General features: G+C 43.4%; 1 non-coding gene across 1 annotated transcript; it reads left to right on the top strand.

Annotated features, from left to right (window-relative positions):
• Window positions 1-1,120: 1,120 nt before the first annotated feature.
• On the top strand, window positions 1,121-1,226 carry LOC145573494 (small nucleolar RNA R71). The gene has a single exon (XR_014097501.1). It is a non-coding gene; the product is annotated as a small nucleolar RNA R71 (small nucleolar RNA).
• Window positions 1,227-7,095: the final 5,869 nt, after the last annotated feature.

The following is a 7,095-nucleotide window of genomic DNA, read 5'->3' as shown; positions in this document are numbered from 1 at the left end:
CAAAGGTTTTGGGTTGACTCCTTGACTAGGGATAGAGGAAGAAGAAGAAGAAGAATTGGAAGCAAGTTGGGCAATTTGGGTTTCAAGCATTTTCATATGAGCATTGGTTCGCTTTTTATCCTCCTCATTCCTCTTCTTTTCCTCCTCATTCCTCTTCTTTTCCTCCTCATGCATCTTCATGATGGCATCTAGCTTAGCCATCACGGGATCATTAGGAGGGGCCTCAATTTGAAGAGGTTGTTGAGGTGGAGGAAGTTGGGATTGATGGAAACCCGGAGGCCTATTGGTTTGGGCATAGTTAGAAACATTTTGGCCCCTATTGCCTCCGGTTCCTTGGTTGGGAACATTGCTTTGTCGATTATTTCCCATGTTACCTTGATCACCAAAATTTTGATTTTGATGGTCTTGGTATCGGGAGTTGGGTTGTTGGTTTTGGTAGCCATACCCTCTTTGGTTAGAGTAGCCTCTTCCATTGAAATTGGAAGGGCCTCCCCCACCATGGTATTGGTTATCATAACCACCACCACTTTGGTTCCAACCACGGTTTCCACCTTGATTCCAATTCCCCATTTGATTGGGGTTTGGCCTCAAGTTCCCTACATTTTCCATTCTAGGAACAAAATTCATAGCATTGACATCTTCTACATTATCATCATATTCATAGGGAGGGGGTTGAACTTCGCAAGCATACACACAATGGGAGGTATCATGATCATAGGTTTCACATTTTGAGCAAAACATGCATCCTTGAGGCATTTTATTATAAGAAGAGGGGAAAGAAGTGGCCATACCATTGCCTCCCTTGGTTGAAGGGGAGGTATTACCATGAGGATTGGACCTTTCTTTCATCATTTCATCCATTTGCTTGGCCATCTTGGAGATTTGGGAAGAAAGGTTGTTGATTGCGTTGGCTTGCTCTAATGCATAGACACCTTTGCTAGAAGTGGCCTCCCTTTCTCCTTCGTACCAATCATCATAGTGCTTTGCGGCCTCCTCTATGATGCATTCCACTTCATCCTCTCCCTTGTTCATGATTGGACCGCCGGCGGCGGCATCTAGGCTTGTTCTCCCTTGAGGTGAGAGACCTCCATAGAAAGTGTGGATGTGTTGATACTTGGGTATCCCATGATGTGGGCATTGACGTTGAAGCTCCTTGTACCGGTCCCATGCCGCACTTAGAGTCTCACCACTCTTTTGGCGAAAGCCTTGGATCAACGATCGAGCCTCGGCGGTCTTCCTATGGTTATAAAATTTCCTCAAGAAAGCCATTGTCACTTGGTCCCAAGTTGTGAGAGAGTTAGGGGGCACCTCCTTCTCTAGCCATTCTAGACCTCTCCCAATTAAAGAAAATGGAAACATCTTGAGACGGATGTACTCTTGAGTCACCCCGTTGGCTTTGATTGTGTCACAATATTTCTCAAATTCTTTTAAATGCTCATGAGGGCTCTCAAATTTTCCACCTGAGAATTGTTTCCTCTCTATCAAAGCAATCAAATTGGGCTTGATTTCGAAGTTGTTGGCTTGAGTGGTAGGAGTTAGGATCCCACTTTGGGCTCTAAAGGCTTCGGGAGCCCCAAGACGACTCAAAGGTGTATTCTCTCCCATTTTAGGACCGTCTTCACCTCCGGACTTAAAGTTTGAAAAGGGGTTGATATCGGGACTTGATAGAGAATTAGGGCTATCTAAGTCTTCACTTGAGGGTGAAGATGGTGGAGTATCTTCCAATTCTCTTACTCCTTCTTTCGTTGGGGTGTAAGAATTTCTACTCCTCGCTCTCGCTTCTCTTCGAAGTAAGGACAAAGATCTTTCTAACTCCGGATCAATGGGAACCAAAGACCTTGAGCGAGTTCGTCCTCTGTTCATACAACAAAGCTAAGGAGAACGTAAGCACTGACAAGTAACAAGAAGTAACAAATACTAAAAGACAAGGAATGAGATAGTCTCAAATGAAGTAGTGAAAAATTAATGGAAGCCAGCTCCCCGGCAACGGCGCCAAATTTGACAAGGTAATAATCGCGTCGTCAAACGACTACACCTCAATCAAATATAATTTATACACCTAAACAAACCTAATACAAGTAAAAGGCAAGTATAGGGGTCGAACCACAAGGAGACATGCATAAACACCACATTCACTACTCAATACTTAAGCTACCTCGGAACAAGAAGTGTGAAAAGTTAAGAAATTAAACTAGAGATTAAGAATGATCAAAACCAAAATAACTAAGCACCAAGGGGAGTAGGTAGATGTAATGGCCAATTGATCATGCAATAACACGGAGGCAAGGCAGTGGTAAACTAAGCATGTAAGAATATCGAATTAAAGCTTAATCTAACCGCCTTCCGGGGTCAATCAAATTCTCCTAACATAGCCTCTATGTTTCCACACTAGAACCATATATTAGAAGGTGCAATCAAAGAACTATCGATAGTAATGAATCTTAACTAAGTCAACTTCCGTTTCTTGTTAGCAAAGATTCACCTTTAATCAACTAACAATGTGCACTTGCAAGAAGATTAAAGAACATCAAACACACAAAGACTTTAATCACCATTAACAAAACCCCAACATCATAAGCATGAATCAATCAACAACTACACCATCCCCACACCCTTGGCTAGGGGACTACTCACAAATCATATTGAAGGCAATATCAATCATCAAATCAATAAGCATCAACATGATCAATAAGCAATTAAGGAAAATCAAAATAAGCAAATAAAACTAAATACAAAAGCAAAGAAAGAGAGTAAGAAATTGCTCATTAATTGAAGATGAAGATTTACAAAGGTTCAAGCAAGCTCCTTCTTCAATATCCAAGTTCATCAATGGAAATCCACACTTTCTCTCTCTACTAATGAAGTTTCTCTCTCTAGATTAGGGCTAAAATGTACATAATGTTCTCATTACAAAACTAGGGGTCTTAATATGCCCCTCACATTACTCTAAAGATGAGTTAAAATGCACGGAAATACCCACGAGAGCGGCCGCTCCATCGAGGATGAGCGGACGCTCCAGAGGGTATTAATCTAAACAGCCGCCTTACTGGAGCGGGCGCTCTCCCAGACAGGAGCGGGCGCTCCCGGTGTGGAGCGGGCGCTCCTCTCTGATGGAGCGGACGCTCCATAAGTCTGGGAAACAGGGGATCAGCAGAGGAAATGGAGCGGGCGCTCCTCTCTGGTGGAGCGGGCGCTCCATAAGTCTGGAAATCAGGAGATCAGACGAGAAAATGGAGCGGGCGCTCCTCTATGGTGAGCGGGCGCTCCTCTTTATAGCTCCGGACTCTTCTCCAAATCCATGCTCCTCTCTTCCGCTATTCCAATGCACTCAAAAGGTTGACTAAGCCTCGAGCAGGACCACGCGAGCACTCCATCAAACCTGCTCAAACACTCATACACAAACATAAGCATAGAAAAGAGGGAAAGCGGCAAAGCAAGGCCAAAAACAAAGTAAAAAGGAGGGGAAAACACAAAAAGGAACAAGGCAAAGAAATCTAAAACAAAGTGCTTGAAAAGGCTCAAACAAGTGTCAAGTGAAGGGAAAAACCCTTAAAGAAAAGGGTAAAAGGGTGGTATAAATACCACTCATCAAAATCCCCCACACTTGCCTCTTGCTTGTCCTCAAGCAAGATGAATCAAAACAACGAGCAAACACAACAAACATAACATGACAAGGCTTACGACAATCGATCAAATACCACGGTGAGAAATGCTCAATTCGGGCTCAAATATAATGACATTGATCAAAGAATACCTACCTTTCTCAATTCAAGAGGGAAAACACGCTTTAAGATGCTCAAGGTTGAAAAAGACAAACCTAAGCTAAGCATAGAGAACTAATGATTTCATCCTCCACCCTAGCCCCATCCAAGACGGTCCACGTTCTCTCCGCTAGCTTCAATTCATCCCCTAATTGGCTCCTCATGATTCCGCGAGGGAACCGGAAAAAATAATTCTATGTGGAATAATGAGGTTATCCCGACATCTCAACTATGCGTACTCTCTCCATAGGGTTGAAATCCATCTCCCTCCACCGTTTCCTTGACCACGCCCCTCTAGAGTCCAAAGGTCTTAGTTAGGGTTGCAATGTCATGGCTAAAGGTTAAGGTAGGGAATTAATTTGAAAACTTTGGTGGAGACTCCTAAGTGAAGCATAAGAGTGGCCATCTCTCAATAACAACATAAGAATCCAACCTAAGTTTCAAATCACAACCTTCAATACAAATTACACGACAATACTACTCTCCTTTTTTTCAAGATTTTCATTTCACTCAAAATTTTTTCAAATTCTTATTATTTTTTTTTTTTTTTTTTTTTTTTTTTTTTTTTTGGAGATGCTTGGTTTTCATAGATTACAACTTCCTTGCCGAACCTTTTGCATACATTTTTTTTTTTTTTTTCACGAATAGACTTTCAAGACCTCATTCGAACCAAATTGCACAACTTTCTTGTTTAAAATAAAGACTCTCAAACCCGAACCTCACAAGCCGATGCTTCACTAACTACAAGGGTTGGTAAGACATAGGCCGCTAGGTTTGTAATGTGGTTTAACCAAGAAAGGGGAAAAAGGCTCAACATGGCTAGCAAGAAGGTACATGCAAAATAAAAACCAAATTTGTAACAAAACACAAGGAAAACAAAGAAAAATGAGAAGAGATGCCCTCTTCCTCCTCTAGAGTTATATGATCACGGTCTTGGGAGCTAGATACCAACACAAGGATTGAGACACACATAGTTAAGGATCCAAAATGCCGCTCGACAAAAGTGATGAAGGCTTGAACAATAAACGCTCACATGGGATATGAATTTAAGCAATTACCAACCAAAAGAATCCTATTCACTACGGAGAGCAACACCATCTTACCACTTTCCCGTGAACTAGGGGTTCAAACGTCCTCAAGAGTTCTAAACCGGGCTACCTTAGCTTAAAATGTGTCTAGTTCAACCCTAAGCACTCTCAGACCGTGAAGACCCTCTTCAACTAGGAAGGTAAGCATTCAAAAATATGTCATAACAAAGGCATATAGGTCCACATTTCCAAATGAAGGAGCAAATTCTCAATTTTCAAAAATTTTCTCTTGTCATGATTATGAATGTCACAAAAAGAAAGAAGAAAAGCAACCCACAAAGGAAAAAGGAAGAAATCAAAACGGTTCAAAAGAGAGGCATGTAAATCACATAAATCCCAATCGACATACAATGATCGTTGAATACAACATCAACGATCCCAGGTTCCTTAGAACCAAATCAAACAACCTCGAACCATTCAACTTCTTCCTAATCTAAACTAAACTATGCAACCATTCAAATATTTAAAGAGTTGAGAAGGGAAATTTGTCACCCAAATATGCTTAGAAAACGCAAGTCCACTATCAATGAAGCTCCATTGCTTGGAAAAATTTGAGGGACGCGCCAATAAGCCCTACAAAATGTCAAAATCCAACACAACTCGGCAAATATTCGGTTAGTAGCAAGAGAAAAAGGAAAATAAGAAGAAAAGAAAGCAAAATAAAAATAAAATAAATAAAATAAATAAAAGCAAAAACTACTAAAGAAAAAGGACAAAGAAAAGAAGAAAAGAGTTTGGATTAAAGGGGAAATTTGGATTTTTGAAAATGGGAGCAAAACAACACAAGGCTATCATCAAATCAGAGAACATAGAAGGTGAGCATCAACCAACACCGAGAAAAAAAAAAGAAAAAAAAAACATATGCAAGAGACACCTATTGGCCATGAATATGCCCCATAGAACAAAGCCCTTAAATGAAACAATGAATAGGCACCCCCCCCACACTTGAACGAAAACCGTCCTCGGTTTGATCAAAATTGGGAAATAGGTGGGAGGAAGGGCTAAACTTGGCCCGAGGGCCCTAGTCCTCCATGTGAGAACTAGAGCCCTCTCCATATGGACGCCACTCGTAGTCGACGTCGATAGGAGGGCCATGGGGGTCCCAACCACCGGTATAACCCGGTGGAAAACCACGGTTCCGGTACAACTCTTGTTGGTAGTCCGGAAGAGGGTCATAGGGATGGGGCATCACAAGGGGCTCGGATGTGTACATGGGGTAGTTGGGGTCCCCACGGTAATCACACCCCCCCCCCCCCGGTGCTTTGTAATCATACCCCTCAGAGGTGGGGTAGTTCACTCGGGGGGTCCCTTGAGATGACGGCCCGGACCAATAGGGCCAAACCGGTTGACGGGGAGTGCCGTCAGAATGCGGTTCCTCGTATGAAGGAACCGGCCCCTGTTGGGGCGGAAAATACGGGTAGTTCACCGGTGGGTCAAAATGTCCTTGGTTTACATGCCAATCATAAATGTTGGCGTTGTAAACCGAGTTCCCATCGGCGACTTCCGTCAACCGGTTTACTTGCATAGACAAATTCTGAAAAGCTGACTCGATGTTAAATGAGGAAGAGGAAGAAGAAGCCATACCTCCCCCGCTAAAGGGGGGGACGTTCACTTGTTGAGACCCTTCCCCATAGTGGAAGGATTGATGCTCGAAATGTTGAAAACCTTGTTGTTGTTGCTGAAATTGTTGTTCTTGAAATTGTTGTTGTTGAAATTGTTGTTCTTGAAATTGTTGTTGGTCTTGTTGCCGCCTTTGCCTTGGGGCCCGGGGAGCTCTCTCCCTCAACGACAAGCTACCCTCCTCAAGGTTATCTCGAGGAACGCGCCATTGATTTTCATCTTCCGGCGGGTTGGTGATGTAGTCGTTCGGGAGGAGGCACCAAGAAGAATCGCGGACCATCCAAACCCGCTCATCTCCCCCAACGCGAGTAGGCACCTCGCGGATCATCCCGGCCGTCTTGAGGGCCCCTAGGTTCAAGTAGGGCTGCTCATCGACTGGGGTAAGCTTGGCTAGCTCCGCTCCATAGCCTAACTTGTAGGCTATCCATGTAATCATCCCCCCAACTGAATATCACCAGTGAGGGAGACACCAAGTTGCGTCTCATGGAAGCGGTCAGTGAGGAGGCCCCCGAAATTCATCCCATGGTCGTAGTTGATGTACCCGTCGGTGGCCAACCACAGTAGAACGAGCTCTTCTTGGTTGATTTTCCCGAGCTCTTGGCGAGAAAATAAGGCATACACCATTA

Source organism: Chenopodium album, chromosome 12, assembly GCF_948465745.1.
Source record: "Chenopodium album chromosome 12, dcCheAlbu1.1, whole genome shotgun sequence".
Classification (NCBI taxonomy): Eukaryota; Viridiplantae; Streptophyta; class Magnoliopsida; order Caryophyllales; family Amaranthaceae; genus Chenopodium; species Chenopodium album.
The sequence above is the reverse complement of the archived record's forward strand: the minus strand, read 5'-3'. Positions and strand labels throughout refer to the sequence as shown.